The sequence below is a fragment of the Chelonoidis abingdonii genome, chromosome 3, assembly GCF_003597395.2.
Source record: "Chelonoidis abingdonii isolate Lonesome George chromosome 3, CheloAbing_2.0, whole genome shotgun sequence".
Taxonomy (NCBI): Eukaryota; Metazoa; Chordata; order Testudines; family Testudinidae; genus Chelonoidis; species Chelonoidis abingdonii.
Window position 1 is genome coordinate 53,060,577 of NC_133771.1, and position 11,360 is coordinate 53,071,936.

The window sequence follows — 11,360 nt, forward strand, 5'->3', positions numbered from 1 at the left end:
AACTAGTAAATACTATTTAGTTTAAAAGGCAACTAAACCAAAGTGTCTTAGCACAGAACAGGACACCTATCTTGTGTAAATCATCATTTGGCAAAAAGATAGTTTTATCTAAAACAACAGGCCTTGCAAAAGAGTAAGATCCTGACATCAAGAAAATGTTAAGCACAAAGAGGAATCATGTGTGAGGATAGGTTATCAGAATCATAAGACTAGGTAGTAAAATGGATTCTTTTGTAATCACTCTAAAATCTTCCTCCTTGAAATCTTAAGAAAAACATTGATAGTTGAGAAATATTTTGTAGAAAACCTTTATTCATTTCCTAAATGTTCAGATGGCAAGTCATTGTAGAATGCATAGATGCAGATATGTTAGCTAAATGCAAAACGTCTAATGTAATTTCCTAATATCATTGCCATGTAAATGGTAAAAATGCTTTATATTCCAAAATGGAATCTAATCACCTTCCTAAACTAACTACTAATGTGAAGAAGCCATTTAAATACAGAATATTTATATTAACAGGGAATTAATTAGCTATCTGGAAAACTCAAACAATTCCTCACCCAACTCAGAAAGACAAAAAGAATCATTTCTTCAAAAGTTGTTACAGAAACAACAACTTTTAAAATAATTATTTAAGGTAAAAACTGTCTTTAAAAACACTTAATTTTAAAAAGACTGTTTCGAGAACTAAAATCTCTCAAGACCTTTTTTTTGCAATAAAAATTCTGTTAAACCCTGATTAAACTGAGTACATATTTTGGAAAACAGACTGAATAAAAAGGAACAGTTAAAACTAACCTTAAACCTTATGTGAGATTTTCCTGCCCCAGAAAACAAAGAAAATTAGAAGTGTGTTGCATATTCATAAAGCGACTGCCTATTCAGGAGCTGAAGATGTCACCAAAACCAAACCCCAAAGGGATGGAGCTAATGAAAGGATGACAGCAGCCAGCTTGAATCTAAAACACTGAAGTAAGCACCTCTCTCAAACACACTCCCTGCTACCCTACATAGACACACAGTACTCATCAACTTGTTCTGTCTATTTCTATAAGTAAGCTAAAACACAGAGAGCGAAGAACAAAGAAACCTCAAGAAAATCAACCCAAGGATGACATTCCCCAAAACATGGACTGGAGAGAGGAAATTAACTAAAACACTAGCAATGGATTAGATTTAAAATCTACTGTAGAAATTTTATTGCGATTGGGAAATGCTCTTTTAACTTAATATATTAATAGCTTCTCTCATTAATCACCAGATGGTTATATCATGTATTCCTGGAAAAACAGCAGCGGCTAAACACTGGAAAACACAAAAAGTGGGATTTAATTGGATTTAAAATAAATAATATTTGCTAATTAGCCTTTCTTTAGACAGCTCCTTAAATGTCTTCTTTTAAAAAAGCTGATTTAACTATTTCCTTCGATTCCATAGGATTTAGTTAAGATTGTTTACTTTGCCCATTAATAAAATGTATAGGTTATTTATGATAACCTGGCATGATTCACCTGTCCATAATATTATTTTGCACATTCATAAACAGTTTTTAGTTACTAAGACTGGACTCACAGTAATGATGGGAAATAATATCTTGTATATACCAAGAGAAAAGAGCCCTAATACAGGCAGGCTCACTCTCGAAGGACTGGTCTATACTATGCGTTTATACCGATTTTAGCAGTGTTAAACCAATTTAACGCTGCACCAGTCCACACAACGAGGCCCTTTATATCGATATAAAGGGCTCTTTAAACTGGTTTCTGTACTCCTCCCCGCCGAGGGAGTAGCGATGAAATCGTGATTCCATTATCGGCTAGTGTTCAGTTTGGCCGCCAATCGCCGTATATGCGTGGGCAGTATTCACAGCGTGCACCATTGTGACCGTCTGGCCAGCATTGACTCGGTACTGCATGCAGTAGACAGGAAAACCCGAAACTTTTAATTCATTCTGTTTTACCCAGAGCGAGCTTGGATCCGGTGGCATGCAGTCCATTCAAAGCGCTCCGCCTGTGACGTTGGGAATTATGATGTGGATCACTGCTATGGGGATAGCAATCTTTCATCAGCTCCGTTCCAGACAATTTGCAAGCATTTGAAAGTTCTCCAGACAGAGCCACAGCAGGGACTCACATGTGCTGCTAAGCGACGAAAGCAAGAATCAAGTGCGCTCAGCGGGAGGGAGTCGGTACTTGAGACTAGCTATCCATTATCCTGCAGCTCCGAAAGCATTTGCTTATTGCTGCGCTCCAAATGCCTGTAAGGTCAACACTTTCGGGGTTCAGGTTAGCTCATCATTTACCCCCCTTCTCGATGAAAAAAGGGGAAAATATTCTTGAATTTTTATATGTATCTATGTCTCTGCATGTGCTGGGAACAAGGAATGTGGCAATGAACCAGCGCACTCTCCTCCCCAGTTGGAAGATTTCAAAATGATCTATCCTCGTATATCAGCCGTGGCTCAGGCTGCATATCAGGCCAGGCGCACTAGTAAACTAGAATGACTCTCGGTCTTCCAGTATATGATACGATGGCTGGTAACCATTATCAACAACTGAGGCTGACTCCATCAGACTCCTTTATCATAAAGAAAAATTCTGTAATCCTGGGACTATCATGCAGGATTTCACTCTCTCCCCCACCTTGTTTAATGTCCTGCCTGTACTAGCTAGCGATGGGGCTGCTCCTCTCATTTTTCTCACAACAAGTCCGTGTTCTTATTCCTGATCTTTATTACTTCATACACACAAATGGGCGGCACCATGTGCCGAGAGAGGATGGGACGGTTGGGATGTGTGAGAGGGCACCTGAGAATGGGTTTGCGCCGATGCAGCTTCATTGTCTAGGGATCTGACACGGAGCGGCGGTGCTCTCTGGTCACTGGTTCTTTGCCAGCCCCATTCTAAGCGGACTGACTGCCTATTTAGATAAACCAAAAAGAATGACCGGGTGGAGTCCATCCCATTTTGTTGTTTGTCCCAGTGCCTCAGCCGGTGCACCCATGAGCGCAGACGGTACGACGACTAAACCATCTCTCATCACACATTAATTGGCATGGCAGATTAAGAACACTGTAACTTATCTCTGTATCTTCAAGCAAGCATATGATGTCTGTTCAGCGTGCACTCACTATCGCCTTCTGTCACAGCATCAGTACACAGCGTAGAGTGCAAATTAAGCACGGCGTCCATGTCCATGCAATGAGTTGCCGGCAATCCAGGAAGAAATGGGGACAAAAAAATGTTGCCGTCTTTCACGGAGAAGGAATGCCTGCAACATTTACCGAATCACCCGGACATATATTTTGACATCTCGCATGGATTCACCGTTCAGGCGGAGGGGCTGTGGACTATGGATAACTACGGATACTACCCAGTGCACGCTCCAAATCGCGCTGCTCGTACTGGACCACACCACCGAATTATTGTGCTTTGTGTGGCCACGTGCATTCGACTTTATACAATCTGTTTTACAAAACCAGTTTATGTAAAATCGGAATAATCCTGTAGTGTAGAGGTACCTCAAGATGTAATTTCTGTTAAAACTGCTCCACAAAGAGGCATACCGAATAGGGTGAAATGAAAGTACCAGATTCATTTGTGTTCTGTCATTTGTGTTGTTTAGTTTAATATTTCCTCTTCTTTTTTGAAAAATAAAATAGCCCTTGTTAATAATTATGATTATTTTGCTTAGTTTTAATTGCAGAGTCTGTTAAGGTAAGTGTGACGGGGCATCCACCCCACATTGGTATATAAGGGGTTAACAGAGGCCTAGAGACACTTCATGGAGAAGCATCCAATAGGAGAGAGACTGTGAGGCACAGCCAAAACAGGCTTAGCACGTCCATATAACTAGAGCCGCAGGGGAGAGTGGGGTCAGTTACTGCCTGGAGTTCAAAAAGAGAGGACTGGGTTCTTAGCAGAAATGGAAGTTAGCACCATGGACAGAGCAGCTTCTGGCGAAGACTATGGTGGCATGAGTGGGAGCTCCTGGCTGGCTTTTAGGACTGACATGCTGAGGCTGAGGGTGAAGGAGGTGCTGGGGCTGCAGGGAAGTGGCCCAGGAAGATGTACTGAGAAGCAACACGTGGCTGCCGTCCACAGGGTCCTTGGGTCGGGACCCAGAGTAGTAGGCAGAGCTGGGTTTCCCCCCACTCACCATTGAGGAATTGGCAGGACAGTTGGATGGCCATATTAAACCCCAGGGCGGGGGAGCCCAGATGGTGTCACAGCTAAGGGGCGCGTCTTGAAGAGAATGCTGCAGTCCCTAGAGTGACACAGGTCAGAGAGTAGACATATCGGAGGGTGAGGCACCATGGGGGGAGGGCATACCAGTCTGCAGAGCTAATCCCAAAGATGGCCAGCAGGAAGTACCAGAGTGGTGACTACAGCCCCACCGCAGTATGGAAAAGAATTCTGTTACTAAAACAGTGGGAGTCACATCCCTGAGTTGGCACTAAGAGAAACAATTAGTAAGAGCTAGTCTACTATTTCATTTTTCTAGATTAAATAATTTTAATAATTTGGGGGATAAAATTACTTCTCACTCAACATCACACACACATACACTTCTCTTAACCAGGATATTTCTTAACCAAATAAAATTATATCTTATGTAATTATCAAACTGTGGGTTTTTGTGCATCTAATAAATCATTCTTAAACTGCAATCAATTATGATTCAAATTTTCATGATTAAATGTTTCCTCTGACTCTGTTTTGCCCATGATTCTTTCAGCTTTGGGAAATGGGCCCTCTTTACCCACCAACTATATATATATTATAGGTTGGGACTATATTATGATTATAATAACAGTCATACTAGGAAAGACCAATGGTCCATCTGCCCCTGTATCCTGTCTCGACTAGTGCCAGAAAATGAACAGAACAGAACTGCACTTTTGAGTGATCCATCCTCTGTCATCCAGTCCTAGATTTTGGCAGTTGGTGCTGGTTAGGGCTCAGCTGGAGTACTATGTCCAGTTTTGGTCAACAACCTATAGAAGGAAAGTCAAGAAACTGGAAAGGATCCAGAGGCAAGCAATAAAGATGATATAGGGATAGAATGCAAAGGCTGAAGGAACTGGATATGTTTAGTTTGGAGAAGGAAAGACTAAGGGGAGAATATGATAGTAGTCTTCAAACACTTGAAAGACTGTAATAAAAAGATGGAGAGAAGTTGTGCTCTTTTGCCACAGAGGGCAGGATAAGAGGCAATGGGTGCAAGTTACAGCACAGCAGATTTACATTAAATCTCAGGAAAAACTTCATCACTGTAAGAACTAGGCAAATGGAACAGACTGCCTAGGGTGGTTGTGGAAGCTCCTTCACTGGAGGTTTTCAAAAGGAGGCTGGATAGCCATCTCTCTTGGATGGTTTAGACACAACAAATCTGCATCTTGGCAGGAGGCTAGACTATATGACCCTTGCAGTTCCTTCTAACACTATAATTCCATGACAATCTTGGCTAATAGCTATGGATGACCTATCCTCCATGAATTCATCTAATTCTGTTTTGATTCCAGTTATATTTTTGGCCTTCACAACATCCACTGGCAATGAGTTCCGCAAGTTCACTGTGCAGTGTGTGAAAAAGTACTTATTTAAGTTAGTTTTAAACATGCTGCCTATTAATGTAATTGGGTAACCCCTGGTTCGTGAATTATGTGAGCTAAATAACACTTAGCTATTCACTTTTAAACTCATAGACTTTAAGTTCAGATGAAACCCTCCTGATCACCCAGTTTGACCTCATGCACACTGCAGGCCATAGAACCACACCCACCCACTCCTGCGAGTGACCTGTGCCCCATCCTGTAGAGGAAGGGGGAAAAAAATCTCTGCCAATCTGACCTGGGGGAAAATTCCTTCTCAAACCCAAATATGACAATCAGTTATACCCTGAGCATGTGGACACGAATCATCAGCCTGATACCTGGAAAATAATTCTCTGTAGTGACTTAGAGCCCTCCCTATCTAGTGTCCCATCACAAGCCATTGGAGAGATTTGCTGCTAGCAGTTGCAGATCAGCTACATGCCATTGTAGGTGTAACCCTTCTGCCCCTCTGAGTTGGCAGCAGCAAGGGCCGGGTTCAGTATCCAGGGGTTCCGTTTCAATAACACAAGGCATAACAGGCTCGAGCCCAAAAAACCAATGCCAAACCAGCCTACCCACACCCAGACCAAAATCTGACACTCACCCCTAATGCCTCAAAGAGGCAATGTTCCCCTCGCGCAAGCACAGAGTCTCATGTTAGCAGAAAAGGTTGAATTACATGAAAAAACAACAAGCACTAAATTGGGAAAACCACCTCTACAAGTTCCAGACCAAACCGTGAAGCAAAGACCACATCCAGGAAATTGCTGTGTCCTTTGCCCTGGCATCTTGATCCAGCAACCCCCAAATCACCACAGTCCCAAAAAGTCCCACAATCCAAAAGCTCTGTCCTGGGTCAGGCAGCCCCAAGGCGAGATCTATCTGCAGAGTCCTCCCCAGCCTGGGTAATAAAGCACCCCTTACTAATCCCGGGCCAACTCCCTGCCTTCGGGGTTCTCTTCCCCTTTCCATGTAACTCTCTGCTTTACCACCGCTCCACTCGCTACTCCACATCCTCACAAACTGCTCCCTCCAACCAGCTGCCCTGGTGAGCGCTTCCAGTTGTCCCTGAACGCTGCCCCGCTGCTCTGTGGCCACTCTGCCATCCCACACTACTCTGCTCTGCAGCCACTTCTGCTCCACCAGATGTCCCGTGATCTGCTCCAGCCGTCCCCACAAACTGCTCCACTCCACCAGCTGCTCTGTTCCGCCAGTATGCCAGCCCCCACTATTAGCACAGTACTCATCTCTCAGCTCATAATTTTCAGCTCTTACTGATTTCACTCTTATGATCTTCACTCATATAGGGAGCCGATGCTAGTGCACCATTAGCCAAATGTTCAGCTCATAAACCGTATATAGAGTCTTAGGAATAAAAATCAACTCTCATCCACAAATGGAGAGAAGGTGAACTGGTGTTCTGGCTCCACACGAGCCTGCACCACCAGGCCCAAACCTGTCCCCCGCCTCTCTCAATTCAATGTTGAACCCATTCCTGTCTAGCAAGTACCACCCAACTGAGGTCGATTCATTTCCTTCACAAAACATCCCACATCGCAACCTGGATGGGGAGGCGTGCCTATGCAAAAACGCTCTCTGGAATTCTTTCCACCAGATTCAGTGTATAGCTACCGACTCTCTTACATAGCAATTCAAAATCATACCATCCCCCTCAACATTTATCAGCTCATCTTGAAGCATTAGGATCCCCCCCACACCATCCTTGAAAAACTGCTTTTAGAACTTCACTCCTCTGGTTAGAACTTCATCTCATTCAAATCTACCTGTGATCCAATTTATATCCATTTTCTCCTGTCCAACATGCACAGTCGGGAGACAATGTGGGCAACTATCTGTGGTCCCTCCACCTTCCCTGGGCAAAGCTCTGCCGGCAGAGATAGGGGCTGCCTTTTGCCCGTCCCACCCTGCTCCCCGTCCTCACTCTAGTCTGGCTTGTTCAAGTCGGGCAAACAAGATCAGTACAGAATAGAATTTCTCTGATGATTAGCTAAGAAACAATCGGAAACTGTGCAATCCTTAAAAACTTAGTTAAAAAAGGCTAAAGATACAAATATTCCTAGCACAAAGCTTCTCAAATCTTATTACGACTAAAAATGATTCTGATTCTGAAGGAACAACGCCTGCATGACACCCATCTCATAAAATGTCTTAATAAATTCAAAAACAAGTAATAGAAACAACATATTCCTTCACTTGAACTAAAACTTTTAATTAACAAAGTGAATCTATTTAAATTCCATAATGATTTCAGTATAATTAAGTATATTGTAACATTGCGCGGAGGAAAAGTATTAAATAAAGAGGTGGTTTTAAGGTTATGTGACTCTGTTGACTTATGAGTTCTCAGATAAACAGTCATTAACCCATTTAACAGGTTTCATTCCTTGCATATTTTGGTTTTATACAGCAATTGTAACAGAACATTCCCCAACTGCTCCTAACAGACATGGTGCAATGCGACACACATGACCACTTTATTCACTAACTAGAGTTCCTTTACTTCGTCTATAATCCATCAGTTCATCCTCTCTCTTTTGTGGCATTCTGGAGTGACTCTGAATTCCAAAGCATGATCGTTACTCGTACATGTCGGGAAGACAAAGAAATTGGAGTGTCTTGTAGCTATATCATGGTATAACCTTTTCCCTTGCAGCTAACATCATTATTTCTTCCTCTTTCAAACTCTGGAAAGCTGTAGGTGTTGTGTTTCCCAGGCTGATCTAGTGACGCACCTTCTGAATCATCTTTTATGCATCAAAGCGTTTGTATGCTAGTCTGTATCACTTCTGTCGCCCTTGTTCTATGTCCTTGTGCCAATTTCCATAGAATTTTCTGGGGAGTTGATGGTAGGCATCCTAATGATGTCCAAGCCAGCAGAGTTGTCATTCATCAGCAGGGCCTCAAGGCTTGTGGCATTTAGACTTTTGGGAAACCTACCAGTTGTATTGTTCTACCAGAAGATCCATAATGGATGCAGAGACCACATATGAAGCCTCTACAGTTGATATGACATTTGTTGTGTCCATGGTCCTCACAGCTCATAGAGAAGATGTAGAGCATATAATGTTGCAAATTTTATTTTTTGAGAGTTATTGCGGATTTCAACGTTGTAATTTCCTAATGAGTAAAGCTTCTGTAAAACTAATTCTATCTCTTTTCAAGAATCCTCATTGGAATTTTGCTGCCAATAGGTATAATCAACACTGTTTACTTGTTTCAAACTAATGTATATGTACAGATGGAGGGTAGATGATACAACATCACATTTTTCTGCAGGTTGATTGTAGCCAAACAATTTTGATACTTCCAACATATCTACATGTACTGAGATCTCCCTCAGTTGCTAGAAGTACACATCATCCCAAGATGTTCTCTTATAGTATTCTGTTACTATTGGTTCGCTTTAACCTGTAAGATGATTAATCTAAAAATTAGAAAAACCTCCCACCAGAGTTGTGCACGTGTTTTATTTACTTCCTCACATATACTTAGAACATAGGGTTAGAAGGCCGCAAGCCTATCTAGTTTAACTGCCTGCCAAATAAGGATTTGTGTGTCTAAACCATCCAGACAATATCACCAGTCTTTTGAAACCTCCAGTGAAGAAGCATCCAAACCACCCTAGGCACTCTGTCAATTTCCTGTCTTATTGTTTAGGAATTTTTTCTAATCGTATCTAAATCTGCTATACTGGTTTGAACCCACTTCCAATATTCTTCTGACAGGGTCGGAACCTCAAACCTCTTTATATCCTAAGTTGAACGTAACAAATCCCACTTGATTGGCTGCTGAAATAGTCATAGAACCGTTTTACCATCTTTTAAACAGTCATAAACCTGTTAAAAAACCTTTAAATTTTACATTCTTAAAAAAAAATATTTTAGATTGTAGTCATGAGAATTTTGAAAATATAGAAACTTCCATATTGACTGGTCAAATTCCAAGTTAATTTATAAGAGAGTCACTGTTCTACATTAACAGTTCATTGTTTCACATAGTGCCTAAAGTCTAAAAAAGCTAGCTGACATTGCTTCTCAGTTTTACACACACATTAATAGAAACTTAATATTTCTTCTCTGTCATTCCAGCTTCAAAATGATCTATTCTCGATGAAAGAATTTCTAGTTTAAGTCCCTAATCCTATAAAATTTAATGCTTCAATACAGCTTTTAGTGACAAGTTAATTAAAGCTTTTATCACAAACTAAATATAAGGTGCAAATAGAAAAGAATCTGATGATCACTAAAAATATGAAACTTGGAAGAGTGAGCACCAATACTATTTGCAAGAAGGCATATGTGAAATGGTCTTGTAACCTGAAAAACTATTCATTTTACTTTAGTAATGTCTTAATGCTACCTGCAAAACTGATAATTTTAAGCTTATAAGATGAAAATAAGTATTAATTGCCATTTTCAAAATAAAAAAAAAACTCTTTCATCAACTGATCAAAGCTTATAATGTTTAATGTATATTTATCTCCCAATTATAACCTTGTAAAAGAGAAGATACCATATCTCATTTTACTTGTGTATGGACTGAAGCATAGAGAGGCTATGGTGTTTAGGCCTTGGCCCCTTTGTGGTCTGGCCTATAAGGACTCCAAATCAAACAGAAATCTGAGCTGGCGAATGAATGAATCCAGTCCCAAAGTCAGAGGTATAGTCCCCTAATCACTGGACCATCAACATTACCCAACACTTACCACAGAATGGAATGCCTAATCACTTATTGTTTCCAACTTTAAGTAAAGAAGAGATGCTACCATATGTCACATACCATGGTTAGCAACTGTAAGTAATAGTGACACATACATACTTTGAAGTGATAGCTTCAATTATTATTTCAAAATATTAATAGGTTATTGGGACGGACAAATCCATTTACATACACTTAAATTGCAGAAATCATGTTTGTTCTAGTGTTGGCCATTCACCCTCGATTAAATATTTTGTATTTGGAATCTATCCTTCAAGTACTGTTAATGTGTCTTTAGTGGGGCTTACGTGGTCTGATATGAACAATAATGTAAGTTTATTTTTTGGCTTATACCTTGAAAAATTTGAGAGAGAATGGTGTCACTAATAGTGTAGCCTTGCGTAGAATGGGATGAGTGGTTATGTAAGGGGTAGCCAAAGGCCTTGGGTAGAACTATCCATGTGGTAGCTGAGAGGAGGAAGGGATCTAAATTGAGATGTAGGGGGGACTGGCAAATAAGATGCATGGATGTTGACTCTCGGACCGTTGTATGTAGTGTGAGCAGTCTTTGGAAGTTGCAGTTAGCGAGAATTAAAACAGGGGAACTAAAAAGGAAGGGAGCCTAATGCGTGACCACAAACGCTTTACCCTTGTTGTCTGTGCTAAAACATATGACGTTAAAATATAACCAATCAAGCGGTATTACACTAACTTTCGAATGTGCCGGTTGGGAGCATATGATTGGGGAGGGTGACACAGGGATGTGAGAGGCGCTATAGCTTTTACATGAGACGCACCTTCCTGTCTAGCTGCGGTGTAGTAGAACAAAGGTTTTTTTTTTATTTGTGGGCCTCTGCCCAGCCGGTCATATACTTTAGTGGTGTTCAAATTAAATTTTAATTGATTTTCTTTTTCAGAATAAATTCGACCAATCTCTACCCCCTACTCGCCCCTCAAGACTTTATTCCATGTTCTTCACTACATTGAGCTTTAGATTCGTTAGTCTACTATTAGATTCCATTGTGTAATGTTGTTTTGGTA